This window comes from Melopsittacus undulatus, chromosome Z (genome assembly GCF_012275295.1).
Source record: "Melopsittacus undulatus isolate bMelUnd1 chromosome Z, bMelUnd1.mat.Z, whole genome shotgun sequence".
Lineage (NCBI taxonomy): Eukaryota > Metazoa > Chordata > Aves > Psittaciformes > Psittaculidae > Melopsittacus > Melopsittacus undulatus.
This window is the reverse complement of record NC_047557.1, coordinates 41,181,459-41,191,299: the sequence shown is the minus strand read 5'-3', so window position 1 is coordinate 41,191,299 and position 9,841 is coordinate 41,181,459.

Genomic DNA, 9,841 nt, shown 5'->3' with positions numbered 1-9,841 from the left:
TTGGGATGCATATATCGTATGTATCTCTTATAGCAGAGACCGGTAACAGTACTCAAATGCATTATTAAAAATTAATCTAATTGGTGTTTTAACCATTAAATCTTTTCAGCCATTTACGTAGTGGAGAAGAAGACATAACGGCTGCAGGTCTATGAGCAAAACTGCTATAGCTGTAAAGCAGTTGCTTTGGTGCTAAATTCATAATGCTTAGTTTCAGTCCAAAAGAAAACATATTTTTTGAAAAGTTAGTAAGTATACTCCAAAGTCCCATTGCACTGGTTTTCTGGTATGGCTGTGAGTCCAACACACAAACTTCGTAGAACTACAGGTCTCTGTTTAGAAGTCACTCTACTTGATTACATTTGTAATTCTTGTTACACTTTGTCTAACATGAAAGGAAAATAATAATTGAGAGTTTTGTTTGTTTATTGGTTTTAGTTTGGCTTGTTTTTTTTAATAAATGCAAAAAAAAAGTCTAGACCATTATTTTTAGATTATATTTTTTTTTTCTGTTCTATTTCTTTCATTGGAAACATAACCCTGTATGGATTTCTGAGACTCTGGTGACTGGAAGCTAATTAAGGGGCAATGTAGTTTATACTTTGGAACATCTATAAGAAGACAGATCACAGGTCTTTCTAGTCTGTGCTTTCCTGTCTGTATATCATAGTAGTGGATCATTAGGGAATAACTTCCTTAAGGAACTGGGAAATGAAAATACTCCCCTTACTTTGCCCTCAGATTCAGCAACCAAGTTATAGGGAATCCCTAAGTTGGATTTTGTGTTTAGGCTTATCAGTCAGATGATTAATGTCATCAGCAGAACTGAGAAAGAACACTGGAACTGGCTTGAAATGGCTAACTAGTAGGACAGACACTTTCATGCAGGTGCTGTCTTCCTTCAGCTCTGCAGACTTGCTAGGAGTGGATAGTAGTGCATGAAAAGGACAAACCCATAGTTCTGAAGTACTGTATTGTGTTGAGGGGAAGATGTTTACATAACTGTAAGCAAAAACTGAGGATGGAAGCTGACTTTTTTGACTACACTGCTAGAAAAAAAAAAAAAAGAGAGAGAGAAACAAATAGAAAAGCAGTTGAAATAAAATTAATATGAAGAAGTTAATCCAAAACTTAATAACTGAGGTTCTGTATCATTATGAAAATGTGCAAAACTGTACTTGAATATATGTTAAATGCCATGCTATCAAGATTTTTAAGCACTACATTCAGTCTAGTCACCTTAAAAATAGCTTCTGGAACACTACTTGGATCTTAAAGTTTGGAGTCTGTCTATAGGCTAAAGCACCCATGTTTCTCACTGGCATCTCCTTCAGCATCCTTTTTTTGACCTTCCGCTAAGGAAGACACCGTCAGTCTGGATAAGTGTTTTCCCAGTTAAAACATGCAGTGCATCAGGAGGAACTGAAAGTCTACGAGTTCCAAATTTCAGCCTACTGTTTGCAAATTAAATACAAATGTGAACAGCAGGAGGATGACTTTAGAAACAGACAAGTGTTGCCACACATTTATTGGATGGCTCCTCTTCAGATCTCTATGCTGGCTTCTCTTCACCTTCTGCAACTGATTTAATTTTCTACCTCCTTATTTATGATTAACCTATGACCTCTGCAGCATAGCATAGAGACTTAGAGAAGCATTTCGAAGGAAGTAACACAAAGAAATTGTGAAAAACTAGAAAGCACATAGTTAGAATCATTGCCATTTATCTGTATTTCCTAAACCTTCATATTTATATCATTTTCCTTAAAGGAATATTCTACATTCCTTTTGCACGAGCAAGACATGATCTGAACTTCATCTTTTTCTTCTTGCTTTTACTCATCTTTCATCTATGTCAATACAATCTCCATCTAGCTTGAAGATCACCTCATGGTTATCGTTGTATTGTGAATGTAACAAGGACATTTTTCTCTAGGTATACTTGCCCCATAGTACGGAATAATTATTCTTATTGACATTTATGTGTCAAGATAAAACTATCGGATAAAGAAAAGATACAAAGGTGTGAGATCTAATCCTAGCTTGAAGATTTATTTTGTTTTCAGAGTGCAGAGAGAGACTGGTTCAGAGGCTTCCAGGGATACACTGTGGAATCTTATGAAAAATCATGTACTTCCCAAAAGTACATGGATGGATGGGTGGATGGATGGATGGATGAATGGATGGATGGATGGATGGTTGATGTACAACTTATCTCACATATTCATTCATGACTGCTTCTTAGTAGGATTTAGCTGGGAGGTGAGTGAGGAAAGGTGCATAATGTATTATAAATGTATATATTGCCTCCGTATACTGACAAGACACCTAGTAGTCCATGTATTTTAATATCTAGTTACTGCCTGCTGAAAAGATAAAGAAAAAGAAGCCGTCATTTATAAAACCTTGATTGTCTGGAAGGTAGCTAAGAAAATCTGTTAGCTGAGAAAATCTGAACATCGCTGTTTTGTCTCCTTACTTAAGCCTTCTCAGCCTCCAGACACAAGAATGAAGCAGTTCAGGATCCTTCACCAGGTCAGGTGGTTGAAGGTACTTAGTCTGCAGAGGTACCGATTCTTAGGTCTCAAAGCCTCCTTGACAATGTCAGAAGTATGTATCATTTTTAGTAGTGCATATGGGCCTGAATGAAAGTAAAAATTCTGACTTCTGATGAGACTAGCTTGTGCTTCAAGATGTGCATTTTCCTTTGTATCTCAGCAGGTTTTTCAGTTCTTTTACAGAAGGGGCTTTACCTGGCTTAAAAACTTCTGATAGCATTCACTTACAGGCTTGGATTGGCTCTTCAGCTGTATGAAATGTGATTAAAAGAGGTTCTGCTTCAAGAACGGCTCTTGAACTTGGGCCAATCCACTTCTTATGGCAAATCAGAGTATGAGGGATATGTGTATGTGCAGGCATGCGTGCCTTTTATTCTGTTTATTTAAGGTCTATCTGATTTTTGAAAAAAAAAAAAAAAAAACCAAAAACAAAACAACCCACCTAAAAGAACCCCAAAAAAACATACAGTAGCTAGGATTATGGAAGAACTATTTGCTAAAGAACTATTAATTGCATCAACCAATCAGCTTGACAATATAGTTGCTGGTTAAAGAGACATTAATTTGAGGCCAATTTGGATCTCATAGGCTTATTTAACAGGAAAAAAATGTATAAGGCTGTAAAATAGCAGTTCAGAGGAAACAGCAGAAGAATCTGGACACAAGTGTGTGGAAATCTCACTGGTGATCCTTGAACTCTCAGACGAGCTGCATTTTTTATTATAGTATAATCCTTCCGTTTTTAAGTTTTGAGTTGTCCAATAAGAAAGGAAAACTAATTGTATCCCTGCTCTTATTCCCTTGCACGCTGTTACAGACTTTGACAATGTTGTTACACTTGTTTTGCTGGAAAAATGTGTGTATGTCTCCTTATTCCTCTCTGTCATGGATGTGGGTGCACACACACTCATGCACATACCTATACATATGCACAGACCTTCCAGGAGTCTGGGAATCATGGAAATTAGTTTACAAATTGCAAACTGGTTAGAAACACCAATGGTGATCTTTAAAAGTGTTTGGGGTAATCAATAACTGTGTGTTAGGCATAGACTTAATAGACATTATGTGCTTAAAATACCTTTTAAAAATATAATGTCTAGTGTAGTGTTTCATGGCTGTTCAGTTTGTGAGCTGAATTTTAAAGTTTCCAAACTTCCACAGTATAAATTGGCAGTGTGAGGATGACATGGGACATTATGTTTTTTTTTTTTTATTTTATTTTTAGACATATAGCTGGTCATTTTAGCTCTTTATCTTTCAGACTGTTTTGGAATTCACAACTTGTAATCATTATAGGCACAGATAGAGTGTTGTGTGGGAACGAATTGTATAGATTTAGCTTAGAATGTCTCAGTAAGGGAGGAGGGAAAGAAAGATAGAGGAAGGAATTCTTGGCTTATTTAGAGGCAAATAATGAATGAGTCAGTTTCAGTTCAGGTTAGAGCTTCTCCCTGTTTATTCAATGACTTCCCTCTGAAATCTTTGGCTTCTTCTGCCAAAGGCAAATATCCACCTTTTAAATAATTATTCTGATTTGTGTCAATCCTTTGTGCTTTCAATTCCTATGCCTTCTGTCAGTAGAAAAACATATGTGAGTTCCTTTGAAATCCTACCAGTTAAAATTAGATTAAATGATTTAACCCACCAATGAAGGAAGCTTGAGCTAACTGATCAATCTTCTAAAGCAGATTAGGGCTTATTCCTGATATTTTCCATTGGCAGTTACAGAAGAGTAATGAGCAAAGAGTCGAGCATCTTTATTGGCAGAGACAGAGCTAGAAGAAGACGTCTATGATTTTAGATATATCCTTGATTTTGCACAAATTAAGGTCAAGAGTAGAACTACAGTAAATTTTCAGTGACAAAGTGCTGGCCTAGTAGCTTTCTTGTATGACTCATGCAGTGCACAAATCGAAGGGAAACACTTAAGCGTGTACTGCTTTTAAGCTGAAAGCTACATATTATTCATCCATAGATATCTCTTTGAATAAACCTTGCTATAGTTCACAATGAGCAAGAGACAGATAGCGAATGTTTGTGCATGGCTAGCAGCACTACAAGCTTGAGTGCTGGTGGCTGTGGACGTGTTGTATCAGAGCAGGTTAAAGGGCACATCAATTTCATTCCAGTCCAATAGTGGCAATTATTGGTTTTAGTTGAAGTGGAGCCCACAGACAGCTTTTCCTTTTGTTATTTCAAAAAAAGATGCCTCAAATAGAAAGCTTTTGCTTTAATACCCTAAATGGAGGTTAACTAAAGAACTTGTTAAAATATTTGTTGCAAAACCTTTTCCATTTTTTTTTTTTTTCTGAGCTTAGGCTTTTAACACTTTCTTCAGTGCTACAGAAATACTGCATACCTTAACTTGGCTGGTTCTTGGTGTATGAAATTCCTCGTAGAAGGGCTAAAGCTAATTTTTAAGAAGCATCTTGTCTTTATTAGAGAGCCCATCACCAAAAAACATATAGAAAGAAGCAAAGACAGAAAGCTGATACTGTTTATGTTATCCACAGAATGCCTCTCAGACTCATTTGCATATCTAAGTAATTTACTTCCCAATAAATTTAAATTTGCATCAGCAAACCTGAGCTTATCCCATATATTACTGGAAAATAATCATCTTGTTGAATGAAAGAATCAGAATTTGCTTCAAAGTAGTAGTAATGAAGTGCCATGTAAGTATAATTTTACATTTGGTGAGTGTGAAGAGTAGGATCAGATCTCTATAACTGTCTAGCTTTGTTGTAAGTTCTCCTGGAAGACTTTTTGTTTAGCCAATTGTTTACTAAAAGCTGTATAGTCCAGAAAGATGGTACTCCTGAAATTCAATATTAGGACAGGTGTTTTCACATGGATTGTGAAGCAGCCCTGGAACTGGTTACCCCAAAATTTGAGATAATTTTTTGTTTGGTTAATAACCAACTCCAAAGTTGAGGAATCTCCATCCTTTGACATTTTTAAAACATAACTGGAAAAAGCCATGGCTGATCTGATCAAATACTAGCAATAACGAGAGGTGGCACTGCATGATCTCTGCTCTAAGCAACATTTCTGTGACTGTGTGAAGTCACACAGCTGAAGGCCACAGTGGGAAGGGAGGTAATTTTGAGGGGAAACTTTGAAGAAATTTTCAATAAATTCTTCCTTTAACAATTTTATTTTTGGTCAAGGGGCAATGTTCTGAACAAAGGAATCAGGCCTTCATTTTACTAGTCCTGAGAGGCTGAGCCCTGCACAGAGGCAGGGATCCACTCTTCTCAGTCAAATATCCTACAAAACTAGAGGTCTTTCTAGTCTGTTAAATATTCAAAAAAGCAGGAAAAGCTTCTGTAAGAATTCTTATTTATTTATATTTCATTTTCCTTAGTTAATAACTTTTTTTTTTCCTGTCCCTTCCATTAGTGCCTTGTCAGACTGCTAATAAAATATATACTTCTTGGCTTTTCTAAACAATTCAATGAGAACATAACCAGCCACCTATCATGACGTTCTTCTGTCCACTATAATGTTACTGTCATAAGAGTACCTTATTGTAAAAATATTAGACAAAACCAAAACAAATTACAAATAAATTTGACTATAGATTGATAAACACTTCGTAGGTTGTCTAGGCTGCCCAGATTTCCTTCTGTAACCATGTTCATGTAATCCCCATGCAGAGAACTGAGAATGTCTAACCAGAAATATAACCATCTTGTTTTGCTTTTAACACAGATGTCATTCATCACCAGGAACGCCACCTCCAGGGAATTCTGAATTAAAAGGCCAAAGCAAATCCAATCAGGACATATCTTAAGCCTATCTCTTCTAAATCATATCCCCTGATGAATATTTCAATCAATTAGTTGGCAGTTTATTTGTCTATATTTTTCACAAACCCTACTGAGTTTTAGCTGGCTGCCCATATGGAACACATCTGTCAGCATGGGTTAACCCAATTAACCTACTTCAGAGATACTGCAGGTTTCTGAGTGGAGTCATCCCTCCCTTCTTTGTATGGGGAGAGGAGAGGACAAACACTTCTTTGTGAAAAGGGAGGAGAGAGGGCAGTATCTGGGAAATCTCACTGGTTGCTTGGAACAGGCTAGTATCTAGAGACTTAAGACTGACTTACTAATATACATTACTAGTAACACCTTTTTACCTTATCATCACACTTTTGGTTTAACAGTGTGTGTGATGTGTTTTGTGTGTTTTGTTTTGAAGTGTGTTTTGTTCATTTGCCCTAATCAAGATGATAAGGAACATTTAGGTGGAATGTAGAGAAAATTAAAATAGAAACCATGTTCTTCAGAATTCTTCAAGCTTCTTTTCTGTAGCTTGTCCATTGATGGGATCCAAGCATATATTTATTTGCACTTTAGTGATATTATTAACCTTTCTGTAAAAATATATTATAAAACTTTACAGAACTGGAATGTCCTTGTAACCTCCATACTTATGTTATTAAAGATTGTATGTCAAGAACTTCAAGAATATAACTTCAAAATTCAAATTTTCAAGATAGATGGAAAATAAACAAAAAAATAAATTAATATATACAGGTAATTCCATCTGAAACCTGAGCCACAGCATTGCAAAATAGTATGCCAAAAGGCAAAATTTCATGGGAAGCAACAAATCCTTCAATCAAAGTGTAAAGTTATAAATTTTTTTTTATTTATTTTTTTCAAATTGACTGTACAAAACATTGTCATTCAGAAGTTTAAAATGAAGTTAGAAAATAAATATGACCTACTATAAGGTCCAAAATCCCTGCGCATTTTAGGAAGGCATACACAAATATGTCCTCCACTACAGTAGCCTTTTTATGTGATGTGATCCTATGAACAAAGGATTTTTCAGTGACTTCAAGGACCAACATATGGAATTTAATAAACAGAAGATTTACCAGGCAAATATATAGTACACCAGCATCTTTTCTTTCATTTATTAAGATGCTTTATCTTAATTCAAATAGAAATTTGGTGTGTGTGTGTGTCACAGTTACAATTACAACTGATCTTCATGATAATTAGTAAAAACTGTACAAAGTGCTTTTATATGGTATGTATTCCTCATCTTTTACTCAAGTTAATAACCATGCCAAAACTTAGTGAAGGTTTCCTTTCCTGTGAGAACTATTTTCTATCTATGTCTTTGAGTAAAACTATTAGTAATACTTCCATCAACTCTTTAGTGAAAATAAGACTCAGGAGATACAAGAGTTGGATTGTGAACAGTTCTACCTTGCAGTAATTCCTACCAGAATCTGCTTTTTCCAGTAGGAACTGGGTCCTAAGTATATGATGTTGTTCTCAGTGAAGTCAGTGGAATGACTCAGTTTCAGTCTCTTACAGAAAAGTGCTTTTAACAGATAATTTGTTTCATTAGATTGCATAGCAGTAGCCAAGTTTATATCAACAAAAATATTCTACTTTTGTTGCTGGCAGAGGATCGTTGTTTCTGCCTATGAAAACATGAAGGTCTTCTGATATTTTGAAAACTAAATTACCATTCTGAAAAAGGTTGGTACAGTTTTTTGTAGAGTTCATAGGTTTGGCTATTTACAAAAATCCCTCTCTTCAGTCCACAATGGACTCTTTTTCTTTTCAAACACTTGCAGCACATTCATACTGAACAGGAACATGATATACACCAAAACACAAAATAAATTCTCACATGAGCAGAATATAGTAATTTTGAGAAAGTGGTATTTCAAGGTACCAGAAGTCAGCTCACTCATGTAGTGGGGTAGTTCCTCTTGATTTTGGATGACCTTTATATGAGTTAACCTAATTTTCAGTTCATTGAAAAATGAGTATTTGAGATTAACATTTTTATCTTATAACTGACTTCTTCACACTCCAAAACTAATCCTAAAATGATCATGGTAACTGGTCTTTGTGAAACAGTATTATAAAGGCAACCTGCCCCATATATAATTCCAGTTGGAGATTATGCACATTTAGTTCAACAGTCTGTGAATTTAGCTTTACTAATGACAATGGTCTGCATCCTCTGTTAACTTTTGTCTGAGGATAACCCTCATAATTGTGAACCCCAAGATTATTGGATAATTCATTAGTCTTTGATGATCTTTCTTTCTACTGGAAACTCTACTAGACAAAGTAGATCGCAGAAAAACACTTGGTCTACCAATTACAGAAATAGACAATAGCTGTCAGATAATACCATAGATAAGTACCAGATCATTGAGCATTTTGATAATCTCATTTGAAGAGATACTTCAGGTGGAAGGGATTCACCAGGAATTATTTCCATCAGTCATTCCACAAAGGCAGATGGGAAACATGTAAATTCAAGTCATAGAAGTTATTCTGTATTTGAGAAGTAATGTGCGTAAGAGAGGGAAGAGGACCAGAAAGGATCAAGGAGCTCCAGAAAGTTCATAGGTAAGACTGCAAGAAGCACAAACCCTGTGAGGAAACTGAGACAAAGAAGTGCATTTGATAGCTTGTTTGCTTTGTTAAGATTTGCAAGTTTTTTTTATACTTTCCAAGCTACACAGCATGGCCTAGATTCATTCTGTTTAACTAACATGCCTGAAATAGGAGTACATTCCCTTAATAATCAGCAGAGCACTCTGAAAAAAAAAAAAGTTAATGCTATCATCAGTCCGGTCTTTGGTAAACTGAAATGTCCAGTCACAATCCTTATCTTAGTAGTGAAACTGTAGATACAACCTTGTGCTTAAGTGCTGAAAATTCAGTCCTTGCTGTTTCAGAATTCCTGTTTATGAATTCTCTGTGCTACATATTTATTTCAGATGCCACATATCTCTAGAGCAGCAAATGGTAATCTATCATCTCTTTGGATAATACTGTTTAGAAAGGATATAAAGAAATATGACTCTGTGTTGAGATCTCCAACTCTGCAACCTTTAATTTTGGTAGTATAGCACTGATTGACAAGAGTGAGATTTTCCTTTGTCTTGGCACACACACTACTATCACTCAAATTTACTTTTGCAGGCTGGTGGGAAACATACTTCAATTTCTAAGAATCCCCAAATTCTATTAGATTTCAGACATCCTAAGAGTTATATTTGTTAATGTTCCTCCATATGAATTCACCCAGTTATTAATGCGGTATTTAGCCTCATTAATTTGAGAGTCATCTTCATGACCAAAGTACATGAAGTGAAAGCAACTTTTATTCTAATGAAGGAAAAATTAAAAAAAAAAGCAAACAACTTGATTACAAACTTGTAAAGGACATTACAGAAGGAAATACAAAACACAGCAAAAAAACCTCCATTATTTTAACAATGAAAAATT